Source organism: Neomonachus schauinslandi, chromosome 3 (assembly GCF_002201575.2).
Source record: "Neomonachus schauinslandi chromosome 3, ASM220157v2, whole genome shotgun sequence".
NCBI classification, from domain to species: Eukaryota; Metazoa; Chordata; class Mammalia; order Carnivora; family Phocidae; genus Neomonachus; species Neomonachus schauinslandi.
Genome location: NC_058405.1, coordinates 140,770,344 through 140,786,017, shown reverse-complemented (window position 1 = coordinate 140,786,017; position 15,674 = coordinate 140,770,344).

Genomic DNA, 15,674 nt, shown 5'->3' with positions numbered 1-15,674 from the left:
TGACTGCCAACATCGAAAGTGAACAATCTAAGTCTTAGCTCACACACAGACCTTCAGAGGCCCCTGGCATATTCAGAACATCAAAATTCATAACTTAATTTGTTTACTTAAGGAAACCCTCACTTGGTTATCAAATGTGAAGTGTCTTAGAGCTAAGATTAAAAAAAACAAAAACAAAAAAAACCTAACATGCCTGAATTATTAATTATCAGTTTACGGCTTAAGTCTTTACTTGGCAAAACAATTCACTTTTCAAAGATTGTTATAACAGGTCTTGGGCACAGTTAGAGCAAACATTTGTGTTTGTATTAAATCTGGCTATTTCCACATATGCTCGCTGTGACTTTAGGAACAGAGCCATAGGGAGAAAGTAAGGCCGGCAGTCATTCATGTTGTGCTGATAACAGCAATTTGGGTTGGTAGGCTAGCTGTGTCAAAAGGAACACTAATATTAATATTTATAACTTGCTTTTCTCCTGCTTTAAATCTACTGAAGACATTGTCATATTTATCTTTAGGCTATTTTCGTGAGGAGCACAGGTACCAATTTAAAAAAAAAATGTAAGAAAGTTTCTATAATCCTCTTTGTGATGTCTGGTTCCAAGTTAGAAAAAAATATTATAGGTATTTGAAGTTCCCCAAACTGATACTCCCTGATTGAATAAAAAAAGGTGTTCAGTTATATATTTAGTGTATAGCTGTCTACCAAATCAAAAGTGTGACTTACAGACTGAAGACAGGAAGAAGATTGACCAAGACTAAAGGAGATTTATAGGATTTGCAGAAATGCTCCTCTGTCATTTTCTCCCACAATAGAACACTGTGTTCCAGTCCTAACATCTAGAGGGAAAATAGAGCCATGGTTCAAGCACCACATGGTAACAGGAGAGGCTAAAGAGATCTGGGGGTTATGTGCACTATTTCCCAACCTCAAAGCAGACCATCACCCTAACTATGTTGTAAATAAATAAAAGCCATAAGTGGTGGGACACACTGACATTTAGTGATGGATTCTAATGAATCCAAACCATGTGTTCAACAAATGTGTCTTAATGCTTAAAATTCTAATTTTAGAATGTCACTTTTGTATTTCATTTTTAGAAATTTAAAAAAAAATGCCTCTAAGATTTCTTTCTCTCCTCCCTTCCCCCTTTCCTTCTTCCCTTCCTTCTTTCCCTCCCTCCTTCATTCCTTCTTCCCTTCCCTTCCCTTCCCTTCCTTTCCCCTCCCACCCTCCCTCCCTCCCTTCCTTCATTTCTTTTTTGATTTTCCTGAACTAAATAAACTTTGTTCCTTATAAAATCTTTGGGACAATTTCTTTTTTATTTTAAAGATTTATTTATTTATTTGACAGAGAGAGACACAGCAAGAGAGGGAACACAAGCAGGGGGAGTGGGAGAGCGAGAAGCAGGCTTCCTGCCGAGCAGAGAGCCTGAAGCGGGGCTCGATCCCAGGACCCTGGGATCATGACCTGAGCCGAAGGCAGACGCTTAATGACTGAGGCACCCAGGTACCCCTGGGACAATTTCTCAAACAATCACATTTTATATTCAACGACCTGGTTTGCCCAGTAAAATCTAAGTAGCGGAAGAGGCACAAGGTCCAGAAGAAGTGAACTCAGATACTTTCAGATTGAATGATGCAAACTTCATCTGGTCATAACAGTCACTTAAAATTGGGAGATGTAGCTTTGAAATCATATTAATGATACCAAGTAATGAATCAAAGAAAAATGTATAATGTACACATGAAGCATGAATTACAGAAATCACTCTCAAATGTTTGTGTGCCTCAGAATAACCGAATGCACCTGTAAAAAGACCCATTTCTCTAGAAATGGAGGCCAGGAATCTGCATTTTTAACTAGCACCAAAGTTAGTTCTGGTCTATGGGCCACACTTCAAGAAACATGGGTTAAAAGTATATATTCTACTCCTAAGAAAAATCAGTAATAAATCAGTCATTTAAAATAATCATTCCATAGTGCCTTGTGCCCAGAACTTAGCAGAAAATAGGTCAGAAAACAAGGCAGACACTATCCTGCCTTCGTGGAACTTACATCTTAACTATTGGATACAAACAAGAGGAAGAAAATTATGGTTATATATAAGAAACCTAGTGAATTTTTATTAAATCCTTCATTCCTGATTTGCCTCTTAATATCCTTTACACAATACAAACTTTGAACAATGAGAATTAATTTAGAAACAAAGCTTACTTCATGTATTTTTAAATTCATAGGTAGTGAAAAATCTCCAGTGATAAAGGAAAATAAAATAAAATGTTTCATTAGGGCTTCATTAAATATTATAATTTTGAGCTTGAGTTCTACTTAGAAGTAGCAGACTAGGAAAGCCCAACATCCTGAATCAGGCTGACCTGAACTGTTTCATTTGGTTTTCATGTTGGGCCAAACTGCTAGGTGTGCAATCATGTGGTTTGGGTAAGGGCTTTCATGAGCTTAGGTCAGGTGTGGTTTGGCTCCTAAAGAATGATACCTAGGGAAAGCATATTGACATCTCAAGAATTTTGGTGGTTATCTAATCAATCTTGACCACCAGGAGCTTTCAGATGAGCTGGGGCACTAAATTTTAAAAACTAGACAAAAATAATACTGAACAATGTCATAGAGGAAAAAAAAAAGTCCATTAGGATTTCTGCAAAAGCAGATTAGTGTGGTCTGGAAAAGGAGAGTTTCTTGTGATTAAAAGGTATAAAATGGGCATCAAAAGATAGATAGAATTTAGTAGATAGAAGAGTATCCACTAAGAACATAGAATGAGTACAAGCAGAGGAATGAATAGTCTGAATAGCACTAATATTTTTGGAATATCAGGAAACAACATTAGATAGAATCAACCCAGATAAAAGCCAAGCCCTGAAATCCAGATCAACTGCAGCAATTACAGATTGATTTCAAGTTAAAATGAAGATTTAAATAGATGTTACCAGGTTTCTTTTCAAAATTTATAGCTACCTTTACGTTTTCATTAAGAATGAGTAAGAGTGGGGCGCCTGGGTGGCTCAGTCATTAAGCATCTGCCTTCAGCTCAGGTCATGATCCCAGGGTCCTGGGATCGAGCCCCACATCGGGCTCCCTGCTCGGTGGGAAGCCTGCTTCTCCCTCTCCCACTCCCCCTGCTTGTGTTCCCTCTCTCGCTGTGTCTCTCTCTGTCAAATACATAAATAAAATCTTCAAAAAAAAAAAAAAAGAATGAGTAAGAGTACCCATGTTCCTAAAGACTCCTCTTCCCCTAATCTACCTTTGCAAAGAACATTAATTGGGGTTTGTATTTTTTTATCAGTCTGAAGGGTATACAATGATATTTCATTGTTACCATAATTCACATACTACTAAGTTTGAGCACTATTTTATTTATCTTGCTTTGTTTAGCCATTTAGATTTGTTCTCTTGTAAGTTGCCTCTTCCTATCTTTCTCACATTCTTCTATTGGCTTGTCAACTTCTGGTTAATTTTTAAGCTGTCTGTCTGTCCTCTGTATTGCAGGTAGTTTTTCCAGATCTATGAATTATCAGTTGACTTCCTGACTGATTTCTTTAACCATATATTTATCTAGTCAAATATTCTCTTTCCTTTTTGATGGCTTAGTTTCCAATCTTGGTTTAAAAAGGCCTACCCTGACCATTCAATACAGTCATCTCACATCTAGGAATCTTTTTCAAAGAAATAAGAACAGCATATAAGGATTTAGGTACAGGATATTTAACACATCATTATATTGGCAAAAAAGTCTGCAAAGCAAGGGAATGTCTGCCAGTAGAAAAAGTTGGGGCAGATTATGGCACATACAGCCTTTGGAGTGAATTTGAGCCCAATCAGTTGAATTGGAGAGAATTCCACAAGGTAATATTGAGAAAAGCAAAATGTAAAAATGTATATAATTTAGATCCTATTTTTGAAAATCAATGACAAAACAGTTGTATATGTATTTACATAGGTTTGTGTGTGTTTATAAGTGTTTATATAAATATATATATCCTATATAATTACATAAACCCGCAGAATTCACACTAGATTGTAACTACGGACTAGGAGTGGGGTCACTAAGAAAAATGGGGAAAGTATATAACATTCTATATATTACATATAATACATACATAATAATATGTGGCATATTACATATAATATGTAATATTATATGAGGGGTGGGGAGAGAGAGAGAAACATTTCTTTTTAATTTAATGACATTTTTTTCCCAAATGGAGGTGAAGAAACAAACATGAAAACTCCCAACAAGTTTCATTTTTAAAATGCAAATTACTTCATTTCACCATTAGATGCCATCTGATAATTACCACATTATACCAATTGGCTAAATATTGACCATCATACTGATATCACTCGAAGCTTCTCTGCTTGACTTTAAGAGAGTTAAACTCTCTTTGACTCATCTTTGAAAGAAAGATAGAATATCAGGATTGATCATAAAGGACGGATGTGAGCATTAAACTAGATAGTCTATGTAGGATTTAGGACAAAGTCTGGCTAAATAAACACTAGTGGACCTAGTAATGCTGAAAGTACAAATGGTAGTAAATAATATGTTATGACTGCTTTTAAAACCCTTATCAAATTAAGTGCTTAGTTTGTGCTGATCTCCTTGGCAGTTTCCATCTAATTTGTAATTCATTTATCAGCATGAGACACAGCATCACCCACTGCTATGCTAACACTCTGATATTCATTCTCCTGATGTAGTGTGGTTCCTTAACTTCTGCTTGCTTATTTAAACGATTTCTCATGTGTCCCCATCACACCTTTAGACTTGTGACTTGTCTTTATGTTAACAACAGTAATAACCTGCATTTCTGCAGTTCTTTATAAAATCTTTACATACTTTTCTCCATTTAATCCTCACAATTCTTCAGATAAAATGTCTGAGACCTAAAGTAGTTGTAGTTTTCCCTAGATTGTGGCCAATAAGTGAAGAGCCAAGAGTCAAACCCAGGACTTATGCTTATAAAGCTCTTGCTCTTTTCAATTTTAATAGCTACTGTCAGACTGATTTTTCAAATACAAATACAAAAAGGATAGGCAAAGATCTAGTATCTTTCTTTTTTTAAGGCAATCCTTCGAGTTGTGATTATGATATATTTTATGTAATTCTAGCACTGGATTTGTAATTCCCATCATTTTTCTGACACCACATAAGTCCTGGGAATATAAGTTCAGGATCATGAAGAAAAAACTATTATGACGACGGCAAACTTATTGCAAGTCGTCCCACATGTCTGTTTGGCTAATACAACATTCATTCTCTTATATGTGGCCCAAAGCGGGGAAGGAAATTTTTCTGTTCAAGGTGAGCTAGTACAGTTTTCCATATATTAGAGAGTGCATTTGTCCCTACAAGAACATCTACTTATACGTGAAAGAATTTGAAAAGCCAGTAAGCATAGCCAATCATCTCTGACAGAAAAAAAAAATGTAACTATGACATCTTGCATACAAATTCAAATGTTTAATGCCGAGGCACTTGCATTTGAATTTCCTGTGTTTGAAGAAATGAATACAATGTGTCCACAGATTCTTTTCACGGGTTTTAGAGAATAAAATGGCTCACAAAACTATCCACATTCCTCAATTCTCATAAAAGGAATTTCTTTAAATAAAAGAGGTCTTTATTTTTATCTCAGAAGTTACCCAGCAACGTCTTTAATTTGACTGTAAACTATTAACACATGTTTGGAAGTACTTTATAAATATATGGCCCTAAGAGATAAGTGATAAGGGGAAATAAGGGAAGATGTGTAAATAATTATACATGGACCCATCCTAAAAGAATCTGTAGCCTACAAACAAGGGAAATAAGACATACATACATACATACACACACACACACACACACACGCACACTCTAAAGTAAAAGTGATGAATATAAAAAGCTGAAGCAGAAAGTTGTATGAAAAAAGGCTTAAAATCAACCAATGTGGGGTGCCTGGGTGGCTCAGTCAGTTAACCATTTGACTGATTTCGGCTCAGTCATGATCTCAGGGTTGTGAGATGAAGCCCCATGTTAGGCTGTGGGTTTAGTGGGGAGTCCACTTAAAATTCTCTCTGTCTCTCTCTGCCGCCCACCACTCGCGCACATGTCCATGCTCTCTCTCTCTCTCTCTAAAATAAATAAATAATTAAAAATTAAAAAACAAAATAATAAAATATTAAAATCAACTGATGGTGGATGTGATTTTCAACTCTGCCAAAGTGACTCTGGACAAGTTACTTAGTTTCCATTTTTGCTATAGAATGGACATAATGATGCCTACCTTGCATAATCATTATGGTGACTAAATAAAGTAATATCTGTAAATCATGTAACTTGGTGCCTAGGCCAAAGATCTGCTCTGTAATGGTGACTATGATCACTATAAGAAAAGAACTAATTAAGTACCATCAAATTTCAGAGTCGGGAAAAATAATTTTAAGAAGTATCGTGGAGGTATAATTTATAAAACTTGCTAGAGGCTAAAATTTATTAGAGGTAAAGGGAAGGGAAGCAGGATTGATGAAAGTTCTGAAGAGAGGTGAGTGAAAGGATGGCAGTGCCATTAATAAAAATACAGATAAGGATGCAGGAGGACAAGATTAACCAAGGATCAGAACTGCTGTTTACAGAAAATGACATCATTATTCTTTAACTAGCTTGCATTTAACCAGGTATCTTCTGGATGTTTAGAAATAGGAAAAACATGAAAGTCCTTTTCCTATGGATTTATTTTAAGCAATTTAAATTACATGTTCAGCAAAAGTGCTTGATATTATAGGAGAGGTACTTTTATAAAACTTCATGTGCACAGGCCTCCCCAGACTACACAGCTGGTTCAGAATTACCTGACGGTGTAAGAAAATGACTTTGACAGATTTGAAAAATCTGGCTGTTGAGGAACAAATGTTATTGTACCCATCAAATCAAATATGAAGCCAAAACTTCAAAATCCTCTATGTTAAAGGAAAAAGGAAAGTCTTCAAATACAAGACGATGTAAGCTAAGGGTGGGAGATGTTTTGAATGATGAAATCCCCTAGTACATGAAAAAAACCTACAATAAACAAAAAACCCTCAGGTAGTTTCACAGAGTACAACTGACTTTCAACTTGGTAACTTACAGGAATGCTGATGAAGGTAAATTAGCTGGGTTAAGTGATCTTCCTATTCCCAGCAGTTAGGCTCTTGGTATACATTCAAATGCTTCATATATCTTGCATTCTTAAATTTATCTTCAAAGGTGATTAGCACAATATCTTAAAATTATTTGGGATGTAAAGCTACTTTAAAACACTTTTTCCACTGTGTTAATAGAGAAAACGCTCATTGTGTTTGAACTAACCTTACAGACACATCCAGGAAACAAATGAATTGACTACGAATGTAGGAACAGTTTTTCCCATTGGGAAGGGTCTAACTGAGTTGACTGCCAGGTCACAGCAAATAAAGGCAGATCCGATAGCAGACTATTTAACCTCAAGAAAGAGAGAGCATCTTTTAAAAAATACTGCATTTGTTTAGTCTTTGGACTTCATCCTAAAATAAATACCATGGTTTTCTTGTTTTGTAGCTTTCACGAAAGCAATATGCATACCTCTTTCTAACTGTAGATTTTCCAGTTAGAGTTCTGAAGCTGTCTAGAACTCTATCTCTACTTAGCTCTTCCATACTTAAAAATGAAGGAAAATATTTTTTAAAAGCCCATATCCCACAGCACATATAAACTCTGATGATATTACAAACAGAAAAAAACAAGAAGAGTAATACATCCAAGTGGTAAGAGATTTTCAAATACCACTGAAAGGTACAAAATTAAGTCTCTTTCTCATCCCCAGTTCCAAGCCCTTTCCACAAAGGTAAACCCTGTCAACAGTTTCTTGCACAGCCTTCAGGACAATAACTGGCAAATCCAGTATAGTATTTAGACCAAAGAACTATACAAAGCAATTTTCCTGTGCTTTGCACTTTTTACTTACTATATCTTGGAGATCTTTCCTAATGAGTATATATAGACCTATTCCATTTCTAGAAAAGAGCCAGGTGGTGCTCCAGTGTGCATGAGTCATAACTAGTTAACAGTGTCCTCAATTGGTAGACATTTAGGCTGTGTCTAATTTTGTTTTGTTTTGTTTTTCTCTTACAAATAATGCTGCAGTAAACACACCGTGTACATAACTTGGGAGAATGTCTGCAAGCCTATCTATAGAGAAGACTTCCTGTGAGTGAACTGCCTGTACACACAGTATGTTCATTTGAAGTTTCACAGATATTACTAACTTGCCTTCCAAAAGATAAGACCAATTTACACTCCTAACGTCTGTATGAGAATGCCTGCGTTCTTCAACCTCATCAAACTTTGCCAAAAGATGCTGAAGTCCTGACCTCCACTACCGTGAATGAAATTAATTGCAAATAGGGTCTTTGCAGATGATCAAAGTGAGATGAAGTCATTCATGTGGGATCTAATCCAATATGACTGTGTGCTTAGAAAAGGGAGGAATTTGATAGAGACAGACCGACAGGGAGAGCACCATGTGAAGATGAAGGTAGAGACTGGAGTGTTGCATCCAAGCCAAGGAAGCCAAAGACTGCCTGCAGCCCACCAGAAGCCAGAGGAGGGGCACAGAACAGATTCTCCCTTACAGCCCTCAAGAAGGAAGGAAGACCATTAAGACCAGGATTTGAAACCTCTAACCTCCAGAACTGTGAGACAATAAATTTCTATTATTTTAAGCCACTTAATTTATGGTAGGTGAAAATAATATTTCATTGTCTGATTCGCTCTTAATTCATCCTTTCCCCTTATCTTCACCTACCCTCAAACGTTTCATTTTTTATGTCTCTATAGGATCCTAGTGCAGTGTTTCAAATATATACTGGAATAAATACGCTAGTAAAATAAAAACAACTTATAGGTGAAAACAATAGGTTATTTATTGTTTTGATTGGCATTTCTTTGTAAGTGAAGTTGGGCATCTGATTATATTATTTTGGGGAACTTTATATATTTTTTTTTGCCTGAAACTACTTCTTCATATTCTATACTTATTTTTCTATTGAATTTTGGTTTTTATTGACTCATACAAGTCCATTGGAAACCAAAGAGATTATCAGTTTATCATATGTGTTGTAAGTATATTCCCAGGATCTCATTTGTTTTTAATTTAATGAAACCACAGGGTTGTCTAGGTGGCTCAGTTGGTTAAGCATCTGCCTTTGGCTGAGGACGGGCTCCCTACTCAGTGGGAAGCCTGCTTCTTCTCCCTTTGCCTGCTGCTCTGCCTACTTGTGCTCCCTCCCCCCTCCCCAACCCCTCACTCTCTCCCTATCTCAAATAAATAAATAAAATCTTTTAAAAAAAGAAAGCATGTTATACTATTCTTTTATATTTTTATATTATTAGTCAAATAATAAATAAATTAAAATAAATAAGTCAATAAATTAGTCAAACTTTTCCTGTAAGGCTTTTGGAGTTTGTGTCTCATTTGGAAATACCTTCAAACTTTAAATTATAAACAAATACAAACTTAATTTATGATTCTAGTTTTTACATTTAAATTCTGACTCATATGTGAGGATGAACTATACATTAGGTCAAAAATGTCAAATATCAGCAGTTTCATAAGATGCAATTTATTTCTCGGTGCAAGTGAGGTAGTTGATCAGCTTACTTTTTTCTTAATGGCTATCCAGGTACAAATACTATTTGATGTATAAACTATTTTTTCTCTAATGACTTAAATAAAACCAAATATGATCAACATTTAGGTCAACTTCTGATATTTCTAATCTGTCTATTCTTATTCATTGTAACCATGATAAAGAATATTCCTACATATTGATATTTAAGTATTATTGCAAATGAACTTAAGAATCAGTTGGCCAGGGGGGAGGAGCAAGATGGCAGAGGAGTAGGAGACCTAAATTTCGTCTGGTCCCAGTCATTCAGCTAGATAGGGATTAAACCACTCTGAACACCTATGAACTCAACAGGAGATCGAAGAAAAGAATAACAGCAACTCTCTGAACAGAAAAGCGACCACCTTCTGGAAGCAGGGACCCAACAAGCGGCAGATCCGGGGAGACTCCCCTTCCTCCCCTCGGGAGGAGCAGCACGGGAGCACACCTCAGGGATCTGCTGGGTTTGGAGACTCCACACGGGTTGTGTGCCAGAGACAGAAACACTTGGTCACAGGCCCGGTGAGCATGGAGTGTGGCTGGAGACCGTGGAAACAGAGTGATTGACTGCTTTTCTCTGGGGGCGACTGAGGAGTGGGACCCCGAGTTCTCGGCTCCTCCGGGGTGGAGACTGGAAGGCTGCCATTTTCACTCTCCTCCTCCAAAGCTGTACGGAAAGCTTGCAGGGAACAAAAGCTCCCGAGAGCAAACCCGAGCAGATTACTTAGCTGGGACTAGCAAGGGCGGGGCAATTCCGCCTCCAGCAAAGATATCTGAGAACCATGGCAACAGGCCCCTCCCCCAGAAGATCAGCAAGAATAGCCAGCCAAAACCAACTTTACCAATCAATGAGAACGGCAGAATGCCAGCACTAGGGGAATACAGAACATAGAATTCACGGCTTTTTTCGCCCTGATTCTTTAGTCTTTCAAAGTTAATTTTTTTAATTTTCTTTTTCTTCTTTTTTTTTGAATTTTTCTTTTTCCCTTTTTCAACCAACATCTTATCAATCCCTTTTTTTAAAATCTTTTTTATTTTTCATTTTTAGAGTCATACTATATCCCTTCATAGTAGTTAACCTTATTTTTGGTATATATATAAGTTGTTCTCTCTTTAAATTCTGGGATACAGTTTCTTCTAACAGACAAAATATACTCTAAATCTCTAGTGTATGGCTTAGTTCTAGTCTCCTGCCTGATCACATTCTCTCCCCCCCCCCTTTTTTTAATTGCTCTTCTTTCTTTTTTCAACCAACTTCTTATCAATTCCTTTTATAAAATCTTTTATAATTTTCATCTTTACAGTCAAATTCCATCCATTCATTGTATTTACCCTTATTTTTGTACATATATAAGTTTTTCTTTCTTTAAAATTTTGGGAGGCACTTTCTTCTAACAGACCAAAATACACCCAAAATCTAGTGTGTGGCACTGATCTATGCACCAGCCTGATCATATTTGATCATATTCATTTTCTTTTTTTCTTTACTTTCTTTCCCTTTCTTTTCCCCCGATTTCAGGTCTCTTCTGATTTGTTGAGTGTATATTTTTCTGGGGTCATTGTTACCCTGTTAGCATTTTGTTCCCTCATTCATCTATTCTCCTCTGGACAAAACGACAGAATGGAAAAACTCACCTCAAAAAAAAAAGAACAAGAGGCAGTACCGACTGCCAGGGACCTAATCAATACGGACATTAGTAAGATGTCGGAACTAGAGTTCAGAATGACGATTATAAAGATACTAGCTGGACTTGAAAAAAAGCATGGAAGATACCAGAGAATTCCTCTCTGGAGAAATAAAAACTAAAATCTAACCAAGTCAAAATCAAAAAGGCTATTAATGAGGTGCAATCAAAAATGGAGGCTCTAACTGCTAGGATAAATGAGGCAGAAGAGTGAATTTGTGATATAGAAGACCAAATGATGGAGAACAAAGAAGCTGAGATAGAGATAAACAGCTACTGGATCATGAGGGCAGAATTCAAGAGATAAGCGATACCCTAAGACGAAACAACATTAGAATAATTGGGATTCCAGAAGAAGAAGAAAGAGAGAGAGGGAGAGAAGGTATAGTGGAGCAAATTATAGCAGAGAACTCCCTAATTTGGAGAAAGAAACAGGCATCAAAATCCAGGAGGCATGGAGAAACCCCCCTCAAAATCAATAAAAGTAGGTCAACACCCAGACATCTAATAGTAAAACTTATGAGTCTCAGAGACAAAGAGAAAAACTCTGAAAGTAGCTCAGGAGAAGAGATCTGTAACCTACAATGGTAGAAACATTAGATTGACAACAGATCTATCCACAAAGATCCGGCAGGCCAGAAAGGACTAGTGTGATACATTCAGAGCACTAAATGAGAAAAATATGCAGCCAAGAATACTATATCCAGCTAGGCTGTCATTGAAAATACAAGGAGAGATCAAAAGCTTCCAGGACAAACAAAAACTAAAAGAATTTGCAAACACCAAACCAGCCCTACGAGAAATATTGAAAGGGGTACTCTAAGCAAAGAGAGAGCCTAAAAGTAACATAGACCAGAAAGGAACACAGACAATATACAGTAACAGTCACCTTACAGGCAATACAATGGCACTAAATTCATATCTTTCAATAGTTACCCTGAATGTAAATGGGCTCAATGCCCCAATCAAAAGACACAGGCTATCATATTGAGTTAAAAAACAAGACCCATCAATATGCTGTCTGCAAGAGACTCATTTTAGAACCAAAGACACCCCCAGATTGAAAGTGAGGGGGTGGAAAACCATTTACCATGCTAATGGACACCAAAAGAAAGTTAGGGTGGCAATCCTTATATCAGACAAATTAGATTTTAAACCAAAGATTGTAATAAGAGATGAGGAAGGACACTATATCCTACTTAAAGGGTCTATCCAACAAGAAGATCTAACAATTGTAAATATCTATGCCCCTAACATGGGAGCAGCCAATTATATAAGCCAATTAATAACAAAAGCAAAGAAACACATTGACAACAATACAATAATAGTAGGGGACTTTAACATTCCCCTCACTGAAATGGACAGAGCGTCTAAGCAAAAGATCAAGGAAATAAAGACTTTAAATGACACACTGGACCAAATGGACTTCACAGATATATTCAGAACATTCCATCCCAAAGGAACAGAATACACATCTTCTCTAGTGCCCATGGAACATTCTCCAGAATAGATCACATCCTAGGTCACAAGGAATGAGATCTTGCCATTTGCAATGACATGGATGGAACTGGAGAGTATTATGCTGAGCGAAATAAGTCAATCAGAGAAAGACATGTATCATATGATCTCACTGATACGAGGAATTTGTAATATCAGGGAACAAACTGAGGGTTGCTGGAGTGGTGGGGGGTGGGAGAGATGGGGTGGCTGGGTGATAGACATTGGGGAGGGTATGTGCTATGGTGAGTGCTGTGAATTGTGTAAGACTGTTGAATCACAGACCTGTACCTCTGAAACAAATAATGCATTGTATGTTAAAAAAAAGAAGATAGTAGGAAGGGAAAAATGAAGGGGGGGAAATCGGAGGGGGAGATAAACCATGAGAAACTATGGACTCTGAGAAACAAATTGAGTGTTCTAGAGGGGAGGGGGGTGGGGGGATGGGTTAGCCTGGTGATGGGTATTAAAGAGGGCACGTACTGAATGGAGCACTGGGTGTTATACACAAGCAATGAATCATGGAACACTAAATCAAAAACTAAGGATATAATGTATGGTGATTAACATAACATAATAATTTAAAAAAAGAATCAGTTTGCCAATTTCTTCTCCCTTCTCCCTCACCATTAAAAAAAACAAAAACAAAAACAAAATTTGGATTGTGATTGAGTTTGCATTAAATATGTATAAATTAGGGAGGAAACTGATATCCTTACAAAATGGAGTCTTCTTTTTCAAGAGAAAATTCTCCCTTTATATATAAAAGACATTTTTTAAGATTTATTTATTTTAGAGTGAGAGAGAGAGAGAAAGAAAGAGAGAGCACACACAAGGGGAGGAAGGGGCAGAGGGAGAGGGAGAGAAGCATACTCCCCACTGAGCATGGAGCCTGACTTCTGTGCTGAGCTCAGAGCCAATGCAGGGCTTGATCTCAAGACCCTGAGATCATGTCCTGAGCAGAAATCAAGAGTCAGACACTTAACCAACTGAGCCACCCAGGCACCCCTATTATATATAAAAGACCATTTCTTAAAATTTCCCCCCAAATATTTAACTGTTTTCTTAAGGTAGTACTTTCTTATTTCGTCTTAGACTTATTTCTGAATATTCTGATTGTTTTTAACTGGCATTATGAATAAGATCTTTGTCAACATGTTCTTATTAATGTTAGTTAACTAAAAATTTATTGACTTAGATATATTAATTTTGAAAGTGACTGTTTTAAGTGTAGTCTAACATACTCATGTTTATGGTAATTCTCTTACATGGCTCAGGTTACAGTCAGATCACCTACAAACAATAATGTCTGCCTCTTTCTTTTCAGTATTGATGTTTGTTTTCTTGTTTAATGGCATTATTTGCACTTCTACAAAACACTAAATAATAGTGCTGACAGGTATTCTCCTTTTCTTATTCCTGATACTAAAGGGATCCTTTTATCATTTTGCCATTAAGCTCTAACTCTAGGCAGAAATGAGAATGGATACATTCTAATATTTGAAGCTCAGATTTTATAAGGTTAAAATTAATTTTAAAACACCTGCCTTATATGGTAGTTAGGAGAATAAAATTATGGTACATTAACAGACCAGGGCGCCATGGTAAGCATTTAATAAATGTTATGTGATCTTTCTCTTGGAAAATTTTAGATGTTTTAATAATTTTAGTTCTTTATTAAAGGAAAATACTATTTTTACTTAAGCAAAAATTGTTCAGATTAATAATACTTAGGAATAATGAAATTATCACATATGTATTATGTTGCTATTGAAGGAGTTCAGAGCAAATCTCCCCCAAATGTGCCATTTTAGCACGTGGACTATTCTGAGCGGAAGACAACTGAGACACGTGGGCTCAAGAGAAACTTTCTGGCCCTCCCTAACTACCTAGAAGAATCTAAACTGGCGGTCTTTCTCAGAGTAAGAGTTATTACCAGAGATGAATTTTATCTGAATGACCTATCTATATGGCAGAGCAAACACCTAATTACCAAACATCTGCTCTTCTTATTGATCTGTGAACTGTCCTCCTCCCTTTGAGTCCCCAGCCTCCTCTCCCATTCCTTTGCTTAGAATGACATTTATACCTCATTTTACCTTTCTTTGAACCTCTCATGTGTGTGGGGTTCCTGTATGTACAAAATTAAATTTGATTTTCTCTTATCAATCTGTTACATGTCAATTTAATTCTTAGACTAGCTAGAAGAACTTTTCCAAGGGGAGAAGAAAAATTTTTCCTCCCCTGCAGTATAATGAGCAAGACACCATGAAAGCTCTTGTACTACCACTTCCACAAAGACGGACCCATTCTCTGACAATTGCCATGACTAGATCAGGCTCTCACTATCCAAACTACTAAGTGCCCCCCTATTTTAGTCCACATAACAATAATAATGCATAGAGCTTAATATGTGCCAGGCATTGCTCTGAGCGTTTTATGGATATTAACATTTAAACCTCACACTTTTATTCCCATTTTACAGAAGAGGAAATTGAAACACAGAGTTTAAGAAACTTTCCAAGGTCTTTCAGCCTGGAGTGGTCAAGGTGCAAACCCAGTCAGTCTGATCCAAGGTCCATACTCCTAACAAGGATTTAATACCCTTCTAAGTATAGAGTACATTCTTCTATTCATCCATTCATTCACTATCTGATGTTGATTCTACCTCTTTCACATCTGTTCCTCATTTCACATATGCACTATCCTTTGTAGTCTTCTATCAAGCACCCTAAAATAAGCCCTGATTAAATTCTCCTCCTTGATTGCAATTGTCTCATTAGTCTTCCTGACCCCAACCCTCATTT